Below are 22,909 nucleotides of genomic sequence, written 5' to 3'. Positions count from 1 at the left end.
CCATAGTCTCTTCTTCTTCGGCATCTTCGGTGGCCTCCTCTTCCCCAGCCAAGTAGTCGTCGTCGGCCACCACCTCTTCGTCGCTGCTGAAGTTGAGGTCATCGAGGCCTCTGTGGTGCGATTGATCGAGTTGTGACATGAACTAGGCGACGAACACCTTGGTGGAACTCGGAGTCGGCCCGGGAATATCGCCGATCACATCGTGGGCGTCATCTTGAGGTGCGTATGTGGCCATCGAGGAGGACGATGGCGTGGCCTTGGAGGTCCCATTGGGCTTGCCCTTCGTCGCCGGCTTGGACGCGGCCTTTCTTTTCTTCTTCCCCTCCGCCGCCTGCGAAAGGGCGATCATGACCTCTGTCGGCTTACGCGCACGCGGCCTTCTCAGCACCGGCGCAAGGGGCGGCCGACCCACCTTCTCTGCCTTCGTCGTGGCCTCGAACGACTTGGAGGTGGGCGGCCGCTACCGTCGACCGCGCCACTCTGGTGGTGCCCAACCGTTTCCGCGGCATCATCGGAAGCATCGCAGGGGTCGATTCCGGCGGCGTTGCGTTGGCGGGAAACTCTGGCGGGCTGCGGAAACAAGCTCCGGTGACATTCCAGACGGGGGAGGGAGTCCCGGCGCCGACGACGACTGGCGGCGGTTTTAGGTGGGAGGGTCGGCGACGAGGCGGGAGGAGAAATTTTGGGAGTCGAGTTGGCAGCCGAGCATATTTGGGAGAGTGGAGGAAGATTATAGGAGGTGCAAATTTGCTCATTCAGCTGCGGAAAAGCGATGTGTTAGATATGCTCTTAGCTATACTTATGATCGACTAAAAAGAAGGAGCTGAGTATAAGCTAGCTCTATTAGAAAACAAACTGATCTTGATCAACGAGGGCTAACTCGCTCAATTTTAGTTCGGTAGCACGAAATAATATACTCGCAATTATTCATGATAATTTTAATACATATTATAAGGAAATAGGATAAGTTGTTGCCTTATACGTTATGAACGGTAGCACAATTGTTTGGGTTTGAAAAAAAAAAGTGTGCTACCACATTTGTCGAAACAATGTATTATTAGTGTGTTGTTTTGATTTTGTTGTGCTTTAGAAAGAATTGCTCTGAAATATGAATTTTTCACTGACTTTCATAGCTTGAAACTCGCTCAAGATCGTTACAAACTGATCGTGAGCTAATATTATAGCTCGATCATTAACTTGTCACGTTCTTGTCTCGCTCCAATTTTACCATGAGCTGAGCAGAGTATAAGTGTATAACCCCTACTCCCCCACCGATTAGGAGACACCTGCATTTCTAATTAGGAGTAGAATAGTTCTGCCCGTTCAAGACCAGTCACTCTCTTTTGTATCGACCCCAAGGTGCCTTTTTCGAAAGATCAGGTAATCCAGTCTTAACAAACTAGTACTGATGATCGGATCAACAAGCTATATTGAGTACTACACCAGCTAAACAAGATCCTAAAATTTGGCTATACTAGTTAAACTAATGCCTTTGTATTGATCTTCCCTCGATCACTATCGGACTTACTATATGCAGATGACTGCATCCCTCGTCTTGTCTTTCCTCTTCCTCACGGCACGTTCGGCACGAATGGTACAATTCATGGCATATCCTTCTTCGTTCCCGTCGGCCGCATGATAAATTACTAATCTTATCGCTAACCTCCTCGGAAACGCCGCGGAAGTGTGCGATTCCGACGACTGATTAAACAGTCTTATCCTCCACTGCCCCCGCTGCTTAGTCAATTCATCGGCTATCCTCCTTTTAGCCTTGTTTAATCGTTTGGTCCTGATCCTATTCAGCAAAGAGTATTGTACTAGTAGTACATCTTTAAAAAAGATGTGATGATTCTTTTCTTGTTCTTTTTCTGTCTCGTTGGAACCGGTTTCTGATTGCTTAGTGTGTTGGCATGTACTGACAGACACGCCATCACTCAGTGATGAGGTCGGCAGCTGACCCGCATTCCAGAAGAAATGGAGTTTGAGGCGAAAAAATTGCGTCTCAATGCTGCAATCTGCGGACAAAATTTGTATCATTGGCTTCGCTCTGAAGAAATATCCAATATATACAGAGCAGTTTCTTGAGCTTTATGCTTTCGAGTTCAATCAAAATTCGACTGCAGTAGGGTATAAAGTTATATAGTAGTGGTACAAAAGATTTTTTAAATAAAGAAATAAAAGTCTGCATACATTAATCGATGCAGAGGCTAAAGCTAGCATATGTCTCTGTTTCGAGAAAAAAGATAAACTTTTGTGGGCTATGGTAAGCCGTATGGTATCTGAAGGTATATATGATGCCCCCCCACGGGGGCCTCTGAGGCTATCCACGCATGCCGAGCGTCGTGGGAGGGCTGGGCGAGTGATTTGCTTCGTTTCATGATTGGGCCACACGTCGGCGCGTCGTTGGTTCAGCTTGAGGGAGAAAAAAAAATCGTAATGGGAGGGGAAAAAGCGTTCGCAAGCCAGGGGTGGAACTCCCATCCGCCCCCCCCCCCCCCGCCTCCGTCGTCCTTCCCCGCTGCTGCTCTCCCAGCTCGACCGCATCACCTCTTCCCCTCCGGCCATGACGAGCTCTGCCCTCTCCGTCGCGAGCGGCGGCGGTGCATCTCAGCGGAGGTTCCAGGAAGACGCAGGTCTGAGCTCTCCTCTTCTCCGCCGATCTGTGCCGCTGTTTTCAGCCGCCGTAGGCGCCTCCATTCCCCGTCGCAGCCGCCTCTGGTTCCCACCTCAGCCACCTCTGGTTCCCACTTGTCCCCAAATCCCATCTTATCTATCGTCTCTCTTCCTACTCAGATTAGCCCAGGTGGGCGAGGCCATGGTGACACAGAAGGACGCCGCCGTACGAATTGACGACGAGGCAAAACCCTAGGACGTGAACACGTGCGAGTTCAATAGGAGGCGCACAACTCTGGTCCAAGCTGCAGCGTCCTTGCTGCTGCATCAGCCATTTGCCGGCGGTACTGCGTGTATTCGCAACCGCAGGTCACCTCTCCAGCCATCTGCAAGGTAAGTCATGGCTAATGCCTTATCTCTTCACTGCTTGCTTGCTATTCTTCGCTTGTTCTTACCAATAATGTTTGCTATTTTAATGCTTCTGGGGTGGATCCAGGTAAAGATAGTCATGAACATGTCCAGATTGTTAACTCGGTTACCCCCGATTTGGCATCTGGGGGCAGAGGCATGTCTGACAATTCAAACAATAAGTTTATGCTAGCCTGTTGCTATCTCCTACACTATGGAGGAAGTACTATTGAACATTGGGAGTCTGAGAGTGCGCTGCATATTATTTGGTAGGCTGTAAGACTACTTCTCTAATATTCAATGGTTATGTCTATTTTGAATTAGTATATTGATGTATAATTCTGCATTGCAAGGTGTGAAAAAGAATAGAGTGAAGAATTGAAGAGGATCATGCAATCAGTCAGCACTCATCAATGAAAAAAGGAGACAGGAGACAGTAGGTATATAATTCTACTTTGATCACACGTCTTTTTCAAAACTGATTTTGGTACTGGAAACTGCATTTTTTCATATATACTCCTTGTGTATTGAGAAATTCTTAGTGTTAAGCTTCTTAGGATATTATGTTTTTGGGGTATTTATAACTGGAGGGGATCCAACTGCTGAAAATTACTAGAAAATTATAATCATATAGGTGCAAGTTATCCCACGGTACATGGCCGTTAAGAATTGCAAATGAACTCTATCGATAAACTCAATCACTTAACATACATATATTTTTGGCTTAGCTGAGCCTATTCCCAAGTAAATTGAGCTCGTATTCTCCTTGATATATGTAGGCTTAACACCTTTAAAAATCTTTTTATTTCATGTATTCCATATGCAGCAAGCTCGTATGATGCAAAGTTTAGTAAATAGAGATCCATGCCACCTGTTCCAGCTGTGGTTCTGTTTCTTACCTAAATCATTACTTCCAGTTATGTTGACAAGCTCATCTTTGTATTCAGGGCACTATTTTTGTGGATTTGTCCATATATTATAGAGGATGGTGCACTACTGAATACAATCAGCGGCTATCTCCTGTTGCATTTCTTCTCATCCGACATATGAGGTCCATTTTATGGATCAGTTCTCTGTGTGGCAGTAATTCAAGGCCAAATATGTACCATGTTTCTTCAATGCATGGAAAGTATTTCCTTTTGCCTTTTTATGTTTGTACATTCAGAGAAAACTTCATACATTTTATTGCTGCATTGCTAGATTTCTTTTAGGAGAAAATATAATTTGGTTTTATTTATTTCTGGATCAAAAACTTTAGGATACCTATCATTTTAGTTTACCTTGCTAGATTAGGCTGATTAGTACTGTTGTTTTCTTGCAGGTGTGCTTCTCATTCTTTTGTTGCTATGTACACTCGCCCAGGTGTGCTTTTCAAGGTTTATATTATTCTAATTTGTGGTTATTGATTTTGTCTTCTGGTGTCAAACAACAATTAGCAGAGTGGTTTGGGGAAGTTGAGTAGCCAGTTTAGCTTCCGCAATTCATGTGTATTCTTTATGCTCTGTCATGCACACAAGATTACCTTTCCTGAATTTAGCTCCAACCAACAGTAAGTACTGCATCTACCTTTAACAATTTTGCAATTTATGGATTGAAGGAGATTAAGAAGTTTCTAATTCATGATTACCTCATTCGTTTCTCTCAAATTCCATTTACTTGCGAGGTCACCATGCTTTCTGTTTTTTCCTTTTTAAATAGTTATGATGCACTCCGTCTCTCCCTCATGCGGCTCTGGCTGGCATGGCCTCGCTCGCCTCGGTCTTCGTCGGCTCCGGTGAGGCGGGCCGTGGGTGTCAGCCCCGTCCTTCATCGGCGGCGCGCTGGCAGTCCCGGTACTCTCTCTGCCCGCCACCCTCCCTCTACCCTGCCTCTTCTCCTTCCAGTTTTTTTCATCCCGTTTGCTTTTATGTGTGTGTCTCTCTACTGCTTGGGAGGGGAAAAGATGGAGTTCGTTGGGAGATGGGTTTGTGCTGGGATCCCCTCTCCCCCATGGCATTACTGACTAAATCCTCAAGGCCTATGAAATTTCTTCAAGTTTAGGTCTGGAATCATCTCCTTCTCCCCGTGCAGCTCATCCTCGCCGGCAGGAGGAGCATGGGCCGCGGCCGTCACCTGCCATGGCACCCCCGTCGTGACCCTCAACGCCAAGAACAAGTCCACTTGCAGGTTCACACCTCTCGTTCTCCTCCTGTACTCTTTCCCTTTCTCATCTTTTTTCACATGATATCTCTCTCTGTAGATTCCTTTTCTCTATGTCTAGAAGGTATTCGATAAAAATCCAGGCAGGCTCAACAAATAAGTTATCTCTGAAATTTATATGTCGCAGCAATATACTTTACTAGAATAAGCCAACTGCATAGATGTAATGATTTTGGTGACTTGGATTATTTGGATATTGAATGTCCTTTTGCTACAAAGAATTCAAGTAATATTTTCCATTAATTTATTATCTTGCTTTAGTTTATACCTACACAGTTGGCTTTGATGCTTTGCTATATTGAATGTCCTTTTGCTACAAAGAATTCAAGTAATATTTTCCATTAATTTATTATCTTGCTTTAGTTTATACCTACACAGTTGGCTTTGATGCTTTGCTAAATTATGGATTATTTTCAGTAATAAGATAATTGTTTCATTTTTTCAGGCTAGATGCGGGTCAATTATAATCGCATGGGACTACCAACTCACAGGTTTATCTCTCCCTACTAATCCAGGTGCATCTCCATAGTCATCTTGCCCTCCACAATTTTATTTCATAAAAGGTCAAGGCCAAGGTAAAAGTGCAGCCAAACTCCTCCTATCTGATTTAGCCCCTAGAATCTAGAACATCTCATCTTTGCTTATGCAAATCTGTTTTGTCTATGACTAGGTGCTCGATTAAAATCCTTGCTAAGATATGTTATATTTATGCTCCACTGTACCAGGATGTTAAGGAGAGAGATTTTATGTGAGCTTATATTCTATACTTCTATCCTTTCTCACTAACAATGAATGTGTTGTTCTTCCTGGTTCGGCTAGGCATGAAGCACAATTATCCCTAGAAGCTTTTGGGAATGTCTTGGCCAATACAGGCTGTGATAAGATGTGTGACTAACTATGTCCAGAAGCTTTTGGGAATTCTCACTAACACAATTATTCACGCTTTATTTAATGCTTGCTTATCACATTGGCACAAGTTTCCTGACTGCTCTATTTACTCTCTATGCCAGTTTTATTCGTTCATGTCAATGGCCTGGCCATTACCATTATGTGTTACAGCTTGGTTGACGGTTTTTTTTTCTCCTGCTTGTTGCTTTTTTTTCGGTAATGTCATGTACATATCATAGTCTAGGAAAAACCTAGCCGGCATGAACTAGAATGAGTATGCACTGTGTTTCGGCAACCATGTGGCTTGATCTCTATATGTTTCCCTCTTTTCATTACTATTGCACATATCATTGATTGTGTTCTTTGTCATCTGTTGAATTGGTCCAAAACTAAGTTCATTTCTTGTAATGAAAAATCATTGAATTACTGTCTGAAAATAATAACATTTTCATTTGTTTTATCAATGGATGAATCTCCAGACTTGGGTTTCCAATTATGCTATATCCAACTAAAAATATTTCTTTGGTAAATTCATGCTTGACTTACTTGGGAAGGTATTGTTGTGTAAACATGAAAGCTTACTTTTTGTGCAGGTAAGAAAAGTGTCCTATTCTTCCATGGAATGTGCGCTGGTGTTCAGATGCAAGCTTGATAATCTCTATGTGATATGTATGTAGGTTTATTTTTTGGTATGGCTAGCTCTATTGTGCACCTCTTTCCTAATGTATGATGCATTTATATGGCTACTGTGTTTCATTAATTTTCGTTTTCTCAGGGCTTACATCGACCATCACTTAACTGCAGGAGCGAAACTACATTCAGGGAATTGGCTTCAGAGATCTACAGATATTCAGCGCTCAAGCTTCCTGCAGCAGTTGATGCAGTTGCAGATACATCTTATTTAGCTTAGATCATCCTACTGCATTATTATGTATATTTTTTCGTTACCAGTTTGCTCTATACTATATTACTAAAGATATTTCCTTCAGTGTGCTCTCTGTTTAGTTGTAGTCAGCGTATTGAGGTCTGTCCTTTATCTCATTTGTCTTTGTACTACTCCAGATCATCATAGCCAGTTCACTTAGTGATGACCTTTTCAGTTTCACCTTATTCAGTTTTTTTACTTTGTGTTATTTAGTTTTTTTACTTTGACTTTTCAGTTTCACCTTATTCATATGGGCGTAATGTGCAAAATTCAGTGTATCAGGCAAACTGAACCTAAAATTCAGAACACTGTAAGTTCTTTCTTTAGCATAGAAAAGGAACTCAGAGATGATTTATGCAACTAGCTAGCACATGTAAAACAAATTTTCCTCCCATGATTCTCTATCCGCTACAGGTGCCTGCCCTTCACCAACTCCTCTTTGTGCTTGATGTTGACCGGCGGTAGAGCTCAATCGTCGTTGGAACCAACCAGCAAGAGAAGAAAAATAGAAACACTAAATTACATCAGCGAGAAAGAGAGAAACCTGCAGCGCCCTTGGAATCTTCAGCAGTGGTCGCAACACAACTGGGCTGGAGCTCAAATCGGTAGTTGTTTCGTTGCTCAACCTGGGTTAGAGACGAACCCGAGCTGAGCTCTGGGCGCGGAGAAGTCAGAAGACGAACTCCAGCAGCCATCTGACAACTCGCCACCCGCCACTCCGTCGTGGCATCGTCGGACCAGACGGCAAGAGCTTTGGGGAATGAGAAGAAGTGTTGAGAAGAATCACGGAGTTTGGTCAATGACTCAACCGATTGGATTATTTGGGCCTCCTGGGCTAAAGGCCACGGTAGTACAAGTATTAGGGGTACTAGAAAATTTGTAATTTTGCTAGAGGGCCACGACCCAGGTTGGCTGTGTACAGAATGAAGTTTCCCATTTTACAGACTAGATCTTGACTAGTTTTTTTTAAAAAAAACAGATCTCGACCGGCCACGGAGCCTCATCACTATACATGCCGATAAATAGAGCTCCTACCATTTTTCTCTACAGTCCATCTTATCCCGGTTCCTTTCTTTAGACACTCGCTTCTTCTTGTTTTTATTTTCACTCTCTCACTCTCTCAATCAGACATCAGACATTGAAGCAAAAATTGAAGGAGCAGGTACGGTGCATCCTTGATAAATATACATTCGACAAAAAATAGGAAAAATGTGATTAAAAAGCACCATGTACTGCCCTGAATAACTAAACAGGCCCAACCCACCAGCATTGTTTCTTAACCAATTCTGTTGATAAAATGGCCCACTATCACCATTGTTGCACTGCCATGGATTAATAATAAGTGTCGTGATTTTAGTCCATATTTTAATATGTGGGACGCTATGTGTCCTTCAGCCTAAGTTCACATGGTTTCTTCTCTCATCGATGTCTTCATGTTTCATCTCATCTATATGTTTCCTCAGAGCAATCAAGTTGTCCTGCACTGGTGACAACTCTTAGATTGGTTCGATCTGCGAGGGATGTTTTCCACCGATGAACCTATGTGTCTTTCCTTTTCTTTGTTCCCTTCTCTTTTCTGTTGATTTTCTCTTTCTTTTGCTCCCTTTTTCCTTTCTAATTTTTTTTTGCTTCACCTACTTTCTTCTCTTCTTTGTTCTATTTCTTTTGGCAATGCATTTCTCATAAAAAATCAGATTCCCATCTATATTTCATTGCCCACTTTCTAATTTTTCCTACTACCATGGGTGTCGTAGTCTTTAATTATAGCATGCAATTGCTTTATGTGCGTGATTCACGTTTGTTTATTGTTGATTGTTATAACTTTTGAATGAATTAAAATATTACTGGCCTAAAAAGGCTAAGTTCTCTAAGTTTTTATTGAACTTTAAAAGTTTAACAATGGTGCCTACTCCATATTGTCTTACTGCAAAAGGGCATGTCAGCGGGTGTGGGCGTGAGCCTGGTGCCGCTCGGGGTACATGAGTTCTAGGAGGACCTGCTTCGGGCTCGCCGCTGTGTGCACATCAGAAACTGTTAGTTGATGTAATATGTTTGTACTTATATATTAATGTTTGTTCTCTTTTTTGTAATTTATTATGATTCATAATATTTTTTATGAAAATTTATTACTATTTTCCACCTATCCATGACTTGCACGGGGTCGTGCGCCAAGGCGCACATCAAAATCTAGTTTATTAATGGACCAGCTTTAGCAAAGTGTCGATGGAACCAACATATGTTTTGCATTTTAAAAAACTCTAATGAATTTTTAGTTTTCATCCATGTAATGAACATAGTTAGATAATTTCTCTGAAATAAGTCACCATGAAAGAAATGTTACAGAATCACACCTCCGGAATCGCCTTTTCTTGACATGAAAAACTTCTACATCTAGGGTTATCACACATGGAATAGAAGACATGACGCTACATGCAATCGACCCTGCATACACCATGCTTTCATTGGTGATATGTTCCTCTTATTACTTGACACGTACTATAACAATATATGTAAAACATGCTGCGACTTAAAGTTTTGACTTGACTTTTGTAATTGAATATATCTTTTAATTGACTTGCAAAATCATACTACTCCTATGTGTTTTCTCTTGCAGATCGATCTAAAAGCTTCACGATTCCATCCGACCGTCGGATTTCTCAAGTTTGGCTTGTCAAGCTTATAAAAATGGCTTCCGACCGTACCTGAGCTCCACCATATTGTGCATGCACAAAATGTAATTTTGATGCCATGGATACATTAAATTTCTCAAGAACTGGCTGTCAAGATTAAGATGGGTCTTTCTACAGTAGCTTGTGCTGCACTATGTCCATGACCGCACCAAGATACATAAAGCAAATCAGTTTATTAACTGGATATATTTTCAGAGAAGTTCTGTATTCAAAAGAAAAATTACTAGTAAACATGAGACCTCACAAATTCATACACTGTTTCTATAAGTAACTACCATGTCTGTTTCAAAACAATTGACATTTAGGACATTTATGCAGAATCAAATGTAATGTTAGGCCATAGATTTCATAGAAAATATGTTGGTTTAAACAAATTAATTACCATGAAAGTATTTTTTTTTGCTGTAATGTCTATTACTCCCTCCGGCCCAAATTAATTGGTGCAGCTGCGATTTTTTAAAAAAAAATTAACACATTTTTTTGTTAATTCTACGATTTTTTTTTTTTGAGAATTTCCAAAAAAAAAATTACTGGTTTGGGCTAGGGTAACCCGATTGGCACTAATCCACATAGGCTACCCCGACTAGTCCAGATCCCTAGGTTAGGCTCTATGTAGAGCAGGCTGGGAACCTATAGGGCTGGGTTTCCCCGAGTGAGCCATGTCGGGCTCGGCTTCCTCGACAGGTTGCTATTAGGCTAGGTGCACCCGATTATGGTGATCGGGCTACGCGCACCTAACTATTTTGCATTATTTCTGTTTCCCCTCCCACCGGCCTCTCTCTCGCCAACCTCTTCCCGCCAATTTATCTTGTCGTCTCTCCTTATAAAACCGAACCGCCAGATGGTTTCAAAATACCAGTGTTTTTCTCCCTTTTCGTCTCGGCAACCCTTTGCTGACATGAGTGTGCCTTGCTCGGACCAGGATTTTAGGCCGAGGAAGATGAAGGATGCAAGCTTGCCCCCAGGGATGAGAGCAGAGCGTTGTTGGTGATGCGATCTTGCGAAGGTGAAGGAGTCGAAAATTTCTATGCTAAGTTTGGCATGAACTTTTCCAAGTGTGCCAATTATGATCACGATGCACCGGCAAGCTCGGCGTGCCCGAGTCCTCCGGTATGTTGTAAGCATGGGGAATAGAGATATTGTTCGTTTCATTTTGTTTGAAGTAACATTCTTTTTTTTCTGTTGTAGTCTCCTCTGCCCTCTGCGTGTGGTACCATTGGATTGACATGCAGCCCAGCCTGCGTGGGCGGCCAAAGAGATTGAGGAAAGGCATCGCCGTGCAAGGGACAACTTCAAAATGGAGGAGCGGGCAGAGCAGGCTGCTGCACATGCGAAAGCAGAGCGGGAGAGATGGCTTAAGAACCATCACGAGGAGCAATGCAATTGTCTTGATGACTGCGGGAAAAGGCTCGCGAAGGAGGAGGCGAAGTTTAAGGAGGATGAACGGGTGTGCAAGGAGATCCATGAGGCAGAGAGGTTGATGAAGAGGGAAAGGTCTGCTCAGGCGAAGGCATCAGCTCCACCACGCAGCAGAAACACCACCACCACGACGCAACACCACCAAAACAATTCCACAGATCGGGTGCTTGTACTTCATTTGGTGGAGAAATAGCAAGCAAATAGACAACAAATCGGTGTGATGTGATAGAAAATGAAAGAACAACTGAGAGAAAAACGAGATAGAGCTAGCTCAGGAAGAAGAAGACACGATGGTGTCAGCCAGATTTAACGAAGAAAAGAAAGATATCAGGGAGGGCTTCCCCGAAAGGCGACCTCGGTATTCCCTGGCCCAATCGGCCGGTCGCCTGCCAGGTCTATAGTTGCCGCGTGCCTTTTTGACAAAGCAGTGCCCCACAAGCCCCGATGTGGAAAGCACAGTTCGACATGCTATGAAAAAAATCAGATTCACGTATTATTCGTGGAATTAAAAAAAATATTAAAAAAATCGTGCTCAGAAGTAAAGTTGTATTGGACATAGTATATGGCCGCCCCGATTAATTTGAACCATAGAAAGTATTTTTCTTCTGAATTATCCAAGCCAATTTTTTTAACCAATATGGATTGTTAAAAGAATTTTACATTGGAACACATTAGCTTTCCTGTATTTCACAGTACAAGCATGATAAACATATTATTAAGCCCCGTCTAGAAAACCCTGTAAAACTGATTAATTGGTGAAACTGATACCATAGTTAAAAGTAATAATCAAAATCTTGCCTTCAAAGCACCTGGTATGTTTTTCCTTTCATAAAGGGTAATATTAACACTCTTCCGTGTCTACGTATATCTAAATTTAGACAAATCCCCCCGCCTTCCAAAATTAGAATGCATATAGTTGAAATCAAACTTTTTAAAGTTTAAGCAACTCTATACAAAAAAAAATGAATATCTACAATTTTAAATGCGCATAATATGTAGGTACATTTCATGATAGTTCTAAAAATATTAATTTTTGATTATAAATGTTGATTTTTCATTCTATATAGTTGGTCAAACTTTAAGAAGTTTAACTTTATCTAAATATTATAGGCATCCTATTTTAAAATAGGGATTATAAGACATAATTCATGAGACGGTAATGTAGTAGAAGATGCACGCAATCTATATCTCTTATAAAGCAAAATCCCACTAGAGGGTCATTTAAGTTGTATCTCAACATGCAAGCTATCCACATCATTCATTCTATTAGCCATCCAATTGTCCATGTCATCCCATACTAACATTCATTAATACTCTACATGCAAACTACATCATCTATTATTTTAGCCATCCAATTATCCACATCATCCACTTTTAGCCGCTAACTACATAACCATTTCAAGTCAGTTTTTTTAAGTTAGCCTCTTGACTATTTACGTCAATTGAATCCCGCATATTTCTACAAATAACATCCTATTCCAATCAACTTATATCCTTTTATTTTCTACAAAATAGAGTTATCGGAGAAATTCCCGCTGGGTGTCCTTCTAGTTAAATGAACAATGGTGGATTAGCAAGGATAAGCTCACCTGTTTAGATTAGCATTAGCATGGTCCAATGGGATGTCCATGTCCACGCTGAACCTAACTGGAAAGCTGTACCAGATTGGAACCCGGAGTCTGGGATTAGGATATTGCTGGGTGCTGGCACTGGACACCCACCTACTACTTTTGCACAGAATGATGACAAAATAATGGATCCTATCTCTCATCACGTACTAACATATATAATGCCAACCTTTCTTAGATAGTCTAAAACAATTACTCTTACTAGTTCGTACAGGAAAAGATCTGGCCAGTGACACTCCGAAGAAGACGGATATTTGAGGAAAATAATATCACTAGTATTACTGCCTGTATCTAAATAAATATGGCAGATTTAGATAAAATATTTTCTAAAATCTACATAGGTTTATTGAACCTGCGACAACTAATTTAGATTGAATGGAGTAGTAAATCACAAAACACGGAAGGAGCAAATTGATCTGCATTTCTAGGCAATTTGGACAAAAAATAACCTAATGTTAAAATAAAATTCAAAAGTAAACCTTCCGTGAAACAAATTCACGGATCTAACCCTTTTGTATCACGTCTGTCACTATGGCGTGGCACCTCATTGTGTGGCGCCGTTGGGTGGGACGTGGCACAATGGTGTGCCACGCCTTTGGTTGGGGCGCGACAAAAAACAAGTGGAACGCCATGGTCTCGGGCGTGGCATCCCATTGTGTGGCACTGTAGGCTGGGGCGCCACACAATGGGGTGCCACGTCCTAGTCTACGGCGTGACACGGAGGGATTAGATTCGTGAATTTGTTTTGTTGATAGTTCATTTTTCGAAATCCTTTTAACTTTAGGTTAGTTTTGTGCAAATTGCCGCATTTCTAACGAGGTACTGGATCATACATATGACGGGGGAGTAGATCGTCTGTTCAGCCAGTGTTAAAATTTTGGTGTAATTATTGCCATGATTGCCCTGGCACAAAATCGAAGCTGGACCTATCAAGAATGTAGCACGGAATAAGGATACACGTCTAGGTTCACAGAACCCTTCGATCGGGGGTACAGCTACTGATGATGATCATCGCCGACAATTCATGTCTCCTTGTCAGGCTGGGTAGTATGCTCTTGCTGTCACCCTGGGGATAGCAATGGAGCCCTACAAATCCGTGCGAAATTTATTTATTAGAGGATGTTATTAGGAACTTTGATTTCGGTATCTAAGATGGGGACGGGGATTAGAAGATTTTCTCATAACAGTTTTCTTTTGTAATTTTTTTGCGAAAAATGGTTTTGATATTAAATATCGAAAAGTACAAAACACTTCAATAAAAAGGAAAATTACAATAAAATTCTTGAGATGCCTCTCGTGTTCAACCTCCAGACCATATCGATGGCGCGCCGTCACTGCTCCTCCTCCCTACGCCGGTATGACGTTGTTGGATGCGGACATGAAGGCACCAAACGGGTCAAGAAGGCCACATTCGTCCTAGAAAGGAAGGAGGAAAAGCTCCATGACATCCGAAGCCCCCCCCCCCTAGCCAGAACAGGTCATCGAGCCACAAGCTTCTTGACGCCGAGATGGGGCTGAAGCCGGGAAGACTTTATTTGAGAAGACGCCGTAGCAACCACCTGAGCGCCGCCCCACAAAATCTTCACACTAAAACCAGAAAAATGGAGCCCTCACGCCGGCGGGGGCTGAGATCCATCCCTCCCCCATGGCCCGAAGGCCACACAATTGGGGTAGATCGGCGGCGTTAGTGGGAGACGGCTGGGGAACCCTAATCGCCTCTCTCGTGAGGTATCTGTTGGTGCCTGCAGAGCCTTGGGGCCCGGTTCTACTCCCGTTTCCTGTTGTACTTGTATATATACATATAAATTAGTATATTTTTATATAAATATGTTGTAATGTTGTGTCTCAGTAGTATATTTAAATATTATTTAACATGTAATACTAATTTGTTGGTATTACCATGTGCATATTACAAAGTTGTTTATTTTTATGTGTAAAACATGTAAAATCATAAAATTAAGAGAAAAATATTTGAATTTAGCTTCTTATTGGGAACCCAATCCCCGCTCCAAACCCAATAAAAATGGGATGAGAAAAAATATCCCAAATTATTAAATGGAGATTAAGATGAGAAGATACTCCCGGTAAGAAGCAGACCCTTGCCATCCCTATGTCATACGGCTTACAAAAAATGTGGTGGCTCTTCTAGATATGTGTTTTTAACCGGTATACTGGACAGTGGACACTACCAAATTACAAATAGCAGAATATTCGACAGGTTTGCATCCATGCCAAGAGAGGTATGCAGGAAGCTTGGAGCTGAATCTTATCTTTGGAAGACTGGAAGGTAGCTAAGCTGTGCGGGTCATCGCGAGATATAACGTAGAGTGCACTAGTGGGTTCAAAACAGCACATGGTTCTTTTCTTTCTTCTCGTGGATTGAAATCATACCCTTTAGTTCTGGGTTTTCAATTCTTGTACGTACTCCCTCTGTCCCATAAAGCATGTTGAAGGTTCTTTAAAATTTAGATGTATCTATATACTATTTGGTATCTAGATATATCTAAATTTAGATAAATTTCAGACATATTTAGTGGAACGGAGGGAGTAATGTACGGTACCTCTGTACTTCAGTATAGAAGACACACATCTTGCATGTCCATGTAAGCAAATTGTGAATACTGTTATTTTTTCAGATGTATAATTAATGGACGAGTGTTGTGTCAGAATGTTCAACACTATTTACCGATCATACTCAAGGTTGCCCACAAAAGAATGAGACAGGATCATATGTTGATCCAAAAAAGATGAGGATCAAACCCCAGATTGTATCTCCTTGTATGGTCACCGGTGAGCCTCTTCCTCCATTTCATACCTCATAATCTAGCCTTGTTATACAGGATATATGGTCAGCGGATGCGGCAGAAAAGGGATGGAAAGGCACTCATAGCTCCAGCCAGACTTTTCATAATGCAAGAAAGTCCACTGACTTAGAAATTATACATGGGAGCCATCTCGTAGTCTCGTCTCTAGTCGTACGATGAAGTCTTATAAAACAAGGGCATCCACCCGTTTTCAACTCGTAAGCTAAATTATCTTATCCAGATGAGGGCCTGTCCTGCATAAAATATGTATTCGTATTGCGGTGCGAATAATTTATGTCGGCACTCAGTATTCTGCACTGGAAGAACGTTATCAATGGCTAAAACAGAGTTATTTTAAGCTTTTGAGGGAAACTGGAGCTGGAAGCCTGGAACAGAACATGGGTTAGAACGTGAAGCCATTTTTGCAGCCCGGTCCTTTTGAAAAAGAAAATTTCAGCATTCAATAGTTGCAAGTGATATTTTTTCGAGTAATTATGACACTGAAACTTAGCAGGAATTGACGTATTTTCCACTTTTGCTTTTGGTGTGCATCCATCCATTTTCCTGTCACTGCAAGCGGCAAGCCGTGTCATCATTAGCCGGGTATACTATATCACCATAAGAGCTAACAGAGCTCGTAAATTTCGCTGGAACTGAACTTTTCCGGGGATTTACGGGTTCGAAACTCGTGCAGAACAGAGCCCGAATATATGGGCTTTCTCGGCCCGTATACGAAGTTCAAGGCCCGAGAAATTGAGCGGACGCCCCGTATTAAAAGGGTTCATCGAGGGGAGTTCGGTTCGCAAACCCTACTCCCCTCCGCGTTCCTCTGCCTCCGTCGCCGCCAGTCGCCAGCTCCGACGAGCAATCCACGCGCAACCAGCCACCTCACCGTAGCCCGCCGCCGCGCGATGGCCTCCCGTGGAGGTTCCGACGGCCGTGCCACGGGATTGGGCGGCGGCGACTCGCCGCCGCGTCCGCCTGTCTTCCGCACCGAGCGGAGCGACGCAAGTGGAAGAGCAGCGAGGGCGCGCGCAAGAGGAGCGCGCGCCGCTGGACGAACTGGGGGCTCACGCCCCCAGGGAAGCTGGCGTGCTTCGCCAACCAAGGCGAGGGCTCCTCCTCCGGGCAGTCTAGCCGCGCACCGCGGCTGCCCGTGGCGGCGAGCAGCGAGGAGGACGACCTCGTCCCCGCGCGATCGCCTACCTTCTCCGCCGGGGACTATGTCCACGGCAGCGACGAGGAGGAGGCCGTCATGGCGCAGACCTGCGCCATCAGCGAGGCGGAGGCGAGGGCGCGCTTCCGACGGGAGGAGGCCGACGCCGTCCGCCGGGTGAGGGAGTACGAGGCGGCCCGCCGGGAGGCCCGCGTCCGCCAGGTCAAGCTTGAAATAGTCGAGCTTGACAAGGACGACGCGTGAAGATCTTCACGCCGCCGACCATCTCCGCCAGCACCGGCACCGCCGCGCGCCATAGGTCATATAGGCCGCTGATGGCGTGTATTTCACACGTTCGTTGGGCAACCCCAAGAGGAAGGTATGATGCGCACAGCAGCAAGTTTTCCCTCAGAAAGAAACCAAGGTTTATCGAACCAGGAGGAGCCAAGAAGCACGTTGAAGGTTGATGGCGGCGGGATGTAGTGCGGCGCAACACCGGGGATTCCGGCGCCAACGTGGAACCTGCTCAACACAACCAAAGTACTTTGCCCTAACGAAACGAGTGAGGTTGTCAATCTCACCGGCTTGCCGTAACAAAGGATTAACCGAATTGTGTGGAAGATGATTGTTTGCAGAGAAAACAGTAAAAACAAGTATTGCGAGCAGATTTGTATTTCAAGTATTAAAAGAATGGACCGGGGTCCACAGTTCACTAGAGGTGTCTCTCCCATAAGATAAAAGCATGTTGGGTGAACAAATTACGGTCGGGCAATTGACAAATAGAGAGGGCATAACAATGCACATACATGTCATGATAAGTATAGTGAGATTTAATTGGGCATTACGACAAAGTACATAGACCGCCATCCAACCGCATCTATGCCTAAAAAGTCCACCTTCGAGTTATCGTCCGAACCCCTTCCAGTATTAAGTTGCAAAGCAACGGACAATTGCATTAAGTATGGTGCGTAATGTAATCAACAACTACATCCTCGGACATAGTGCCAATGTTTTATCCCTAGTGGCAACAAGCACAACACAACCTTAGAACTTTCTCATCATCGTCCCGGTGTCAATGCAGGCATGAACCCACTATCGAGCATAAATACTCCCTCTTGGAGTTAAGAGCAAAAACTTGGCCAGAGCCTCTACTAATAACGGAGAGCATGCAAGATCATAAACAACACATATGCAATAACTTGATAATTAACATAACATGGTATTCTCTATCCATCGGATCCCGACAAACACAACATAGAGTATTACGGATAGATGATCTTGATCATGTTAGGCAGCTCACAAGATCCAACAATGAAGCACAATGAGGAGAAGACAACCATCTAGCTACCGCTATGGACCCATAGTCCAGGGGTGAACTACTCACTCATCGCTCCGGAGGCGACCATGGCGGTGTAGAGTCCTCCGGGAGATGAATCCCCTCTCCGGCAGGGTGCCGGAGGAGATCTCCAGAATCCCCCGAGATGGGATTGGCGGCGGCGGCGTCTCAGTTAGGTTTTCCGTATCGTGGTTTTTCGCATCAGGGGTTTCGCGACGAAGGCTTTAAGTAGGCGGAAGGGCAGAGTCGGAGGGCTGACGAGGGGCCCACACCACAGGGCAGCGCGGGCCCCCCCTTGGCCGCGCCGCCTTGTGGTTTGGCCACCTCGTGGCCCCACTTCGTATGCTCTTCGGTCTTCTGGAAGGTTCGTGGCAAAATAGGCCCCTAGGTCTTTGTTTCGTCCAATTCCGAGAATATTTCGTTACTAGGATTTCTGAAACCAAAAACAGCAGAAAACAACAATCGGCACTTCGGCATCTTGTTAATAGGTTAGTTCCAGAAAATGCACGAATATGACATAAAGTGTGCATAAAACATGTAGGTATCATCAATAATATGGCATAGAACATAAGAAATTATCGATACGTCGGAGACGTATCAAGCATCCCCAAGCTTAGTTCTGCTCGTCCCGAGCAGGTAAAACGATAACAAAGATAATTTCTGAAGTGACATGCCATCATAACCTTGATCATACTATTTGTAAACATATGTAGTGGATGCAGCGATCAAAACAATGGTAATGACATGAGTAAACAAGTGAATCATAAAGCAAAGACTTTTCATGAATAGTACTTCAAGACAAGCATCAATAAGTCTTGCATAAGAGTTAACTCATAAAGCAATAAATCAAAGTAAAGGTATTGAAGCAACACAAAGGAAGATTAAGTTTCAGCGGTTGCTTTCAACTTGTAACATGTATATCTCATGGATAATTGTCAACATAGAGTAATATAACAAGTACAATATGCAAGTATGTAGGAATCAATGCACAGTTCACACAAGTGTTTGCTTCTTGAGGTGGAGAGAGATAGGTGAACTGACTCAACATAAAAGTAAAGAGAATGGTCCTTCAAAGAGGAAAGCATTGATTGCTATATTTGTGCTAGAGCTTTTATTTTGAAAACATGAAACAATTTTGTCAACGGTAGTAATAAAGCATATGAGTTATGTAAAGTTATATCTTACAAGTTGCAAGTCTCATGCATAGTATACTAATAGTGCCCGCACCTTGTCCTAATTAGCTTGGACTACCGGATCTTTGCAATGCACATGTTTTAACCAAGTGTCACAATGGGGTACCTCCATGCCGCCTTTACAAAGGTCTAAGGAGAAAGCTCGCATTTTGGATTTCTCGCTTTTGATTATTCTCAACTTAGACATCCATACCGGGACAACATGGACAACGGATAATGGACTCCTCTTTAATGCATAAGCATGTGGCAACAATTATTATTCTCATATGAGATTGAGGATATATGTCCAAAACTGAAACTTCCACCATGAATCATGGCTTTAGTTAGCGGCCCAATGTTCTTCTCTAACAATATGCATGCTCCAACCATTAAGGTGGTAGATCTCTCTTACTTCGGACAAGACGGACATGCATAGCAACTCACATGATATTCAACAAAGAATAGTTGATGGCGTCCCCGAAGCATGGTTATCGCACAACAAGCAACTTAATAAGAGATAAAGTGCATAAGTACATATTCAATACCACAATAGTTTTTAAGCTATTTGTCCCATGAGCTATATATTGCAAAGGTGAATGATGGAATTTTAAAGGTAGCACTCAAGCAATTTACTTTGGAATGGCGGATAAATACCATGTAGTAGGTAGGTATGGTGGACACAAATGGCATAGTGGTTGGCTCAAGGATTTTGGATGCATGAGAAGTATTCCCTCTCGATACAAGGTTTAGGCTAGCAAGGTTATTTGAAACAAACACAAGGATGAACGGTGCAGCAAAACTCACATAAAAGACATATTGTAAACATTATAAGACTCTACACCGTCTTCCTTGTTGTTCAAAACTCAATACTAGATATTATCTAGACTCTAGAGAAACCAAATATGCAAACCAAATTAGCAAGCTCTAAGTGTTTCTTCATTAATGGGTGCAAAGTATATGATGCAAGAGCTTAAACATGAGCACAACAATTGCCAAGTATCAAATTATCCAAGACATTTTAGAATTACTACATGTAGTATTTTCCAATTCCAACCATATAACAATTTAACGAAGAAGAAACTTCGCCATGAATACTATGAGTAGAGCCTAAGGACATACTTGTCCATATGCTACAGCGGAGCGTGTCTCTCTCCCACAAAGTGAATGCTAGGATCCATTTTATTCAAACAAAACAAAAAACAAAAACAAACCGACGCTCCAAGCAAAGTGCATAAGATGTGACGGAATAAAAATATAGTTTCGGGGAGGAACCTGATAATGTTGTCGATGAAGAAGGGGATGCCTTGGGCATCCCCAAGCTTAGACGCTTGAGTCTTCTTAAAATATGCAGGGGTGAACCACCGGGGCATCCCCAAGCTTAGAGCTTTCACTCTCCTTGATCATATTGTATCATCCTCCTCTCTTGATCCTTGAAAACTTCCTCCACACCAAACTCGAAACAACTCATTAGAGGGTTAGTGCATAATAAAAATTCACATGTTCAGAGGTGACACAATCATTCTTAACACTTATGGACATTGCATAAAGCTACTGGACATTAATGGATCAAAGAAATTCATCCAACATAGCAAAAGAGGCAATGCAAAATAAAAGACAGAATCTGTCAAAACAGAACAGTCCGTAAAGATGGATTTTATTAGGCCACCAGACTTGCTCAAATGAAAATGCTCAAATTTAATGAAAGTTGCGTACATATCTGGGGATCATGCACGTAAATTGGCTTAATTTTCTGAGCTACCTACAGGGAGGTAGACCCAGATTCGTGACAGCAAAGAAATCTGGAACTGCGCAGTAATCCAAATCTAGTACTTACTTTACTATCAAAGACTTTACTTGGCGCAACAAAACATCAAAACTAAGATAAGGAGAGGTTGCTACAGTAGTAAACAACTTCCAAGACTCAAATATAAAACAAAAATACTGTAGTAAAAACATGGGTTGTCTCCCATAAGCGCTTTTCTTTAACGCCTTTCAGCTAGGCGCAGAAAGTGTATATCAAGTGTTATCGAAGGGTGGTGCACCTACAGCGGGGTTTGGAGTTTTCTCAACCATGCATAGTACATTAGATACATAAGTTTCAGCGTCTCCCCTTTCATTAGTCTTGGGCTTGCTACTCTCATCGAACAAATTTTCAGGAACAAGCCAAGCATAGTTATGTTCTAGTGCATCATTCATAGCTAGGAGTTTACATGGTATTGGTGCTTTGATCTCCCCACCATCATTAGCATTATCAGTATATTTCATTCTATACATATCCATTTTTTCAAGTGTTCTTTTAAAGTCGGTATAAAAGCCAAGCCTCTTACGCTTAATAAAAACTTTTCTAGCTTCTATAGCTATATCTTCAAATTCTCGCACTAAGACTTTTAGAACAAAATCTCTCTTCTCTCCCCGCTCCATATCGGAAAGTGTAAGAAACATGTGTTGTATCATGGGGTTGAGACTAATAAATCTAGCTTCCATCATGCGCACCAAACAAACAGAGGCATCTTCATAAGTAGGGACAGCTTTTGCAAGTGGTATATCTTTAAGATCTTCATGCTTACTAACATGGGTGAAAAATTCTTCTATATTATCTCTTCCAATTATAGACCCTTGTCCCACAGGTATATCTTTTACAGTAAAATTAAGAGGAAACATGTTGAAATAAGTAAAGCAAATGCAAGTAACTAATTTTTTTGTGTTTTTAATATAGCAAACAAGACAGTAAATAAAGTAAAGCTAGCAACTAATTTTTTTGTGTTTTGATATAAGTGCAGCAAACAAAGTAGTAAATAAAATAAAGCAAGACAAAAACAAAGTAAAGAGATTGAGAAGTGGAGACTCCCCTTGCGGCGTGTCTTGATCTCCCCGACAACGGCGCCGGAAAATATGCTTGATGGCGTGTATTTCACACGTTCGTTGGGCAACCCCAAGAGGAAGGTATGATGCGCACAGCAGCAAGTTTTCCCTCAGAAAGAAACCAAGGTTTATCGAACCGAGGAGGAGCCAAGAAGCACGTTGAAGGTTGATGGCGGCGGGATGTAGTGCGGCGCAACACCGGGGATTCCGGCGCCAACGTGGAACCTGCTCAACACAACCAAAGTACTTTGCCCCAACGAAACGAGTGAGGTTGTCAATCTCACCGGCTTGCTGTAACAAAGGATTAACCGAATTGTGTGGAAGATGATTGTTTGCGAGAGAAAACAGTAAAAACAAGTATTGCGAGCAGATTTGTATTTCAGTATTAAAAGAATGGACCGGGGTCCACAGTTCACTAGAGGTGTCTCTCCCATAAGATAAAAGCATGTTGGGTGAACAAATTACGGTCGGGCAATTGACAAATAGAGAGAGCATAACAATGCACATACATGTCATGATAAGTATAGTGAGATTTAATTGGGCATTACGACAAAGTACATAGACCGCCATCCAACTGCATCTATGCCTAAAAAGTCCACCTTCGAGGTTATCGTCCGAACCCCTTCCGGTATTAAGTTGCAAAGCAACGAGACAATTGCATTAAGTATGGTGCGTAATGTAATCAACAACTACATCCTCGGACATAGTGCCAATGTTTTATCCCTAGTGGCAACAGACACAACACAACCTTAGAACTTTACGTCACTTGTCCCGGTGTCAATGCGGGCATGAACCCACTATCGAGCATA

General features: G+C 42.7%; 1 long non-coding RNA gene across 6 annotated transcripts; it reads left to right on the top strand.

Moving 5' to 3' along the window:
• The first annotated feature begins 2,539 nt into the window (after positions 1 to 2,539).
• Positions 2,540 to 7,966, top strand: LOC124675727. Of its 6 annotated transcripts, none has more exons than XR_006993390.1 (7): positions 2,540 to 2,718; positions 2,794 to 3,006; positions 3,110 to 3,290; positions 3,375 to 3,461; positions 3,969 to 5,187; positions 5,666 to 7,343; positions 7,448 to 7,966. It is a non-coding gene; the product is annotated as an uncharacterized LOC124675727 (long non-coding RNA). The 6 variants fall into 6 exon arrangements; XR_006993394.1 differs by having other exon boundaries at positions 2,541 to 3,006; positions 3,969 to 4,383; positions 4,461 to 5,187; positions 7,448 to 7,965; XR_006993392.1 differs by having other exon boundaries at positions 2,541 to 3,006; positions 5,666 to 6,797; positions 6,913 to 7,343; positions 7,448 to 7,965.
• The last annotated feature ends 14,943 nt before the right edge of the window (positions 7,967 to 22,909 follow it).

Source organism: Lolium rigidum, chromosome 7 (genome assembly GCF_022539505.1).
Source record: "Lolium rigidum isolate FL_2022 chromosome 7, APGP_CSIRO_Lrig_0.1, whole genome shotgun sequence".
NCBI classification, from domain to species: Eukaryota; Viridiplantae; Streptophyta; class Magnoliopsida; order Poales; family Poaceae; genus Lolium; species Lolium rigidum.
Note: the sequence above shows the minus strand (reverse complement) of the source record. Positions and strands in the feature narration are given on the sequence as shown.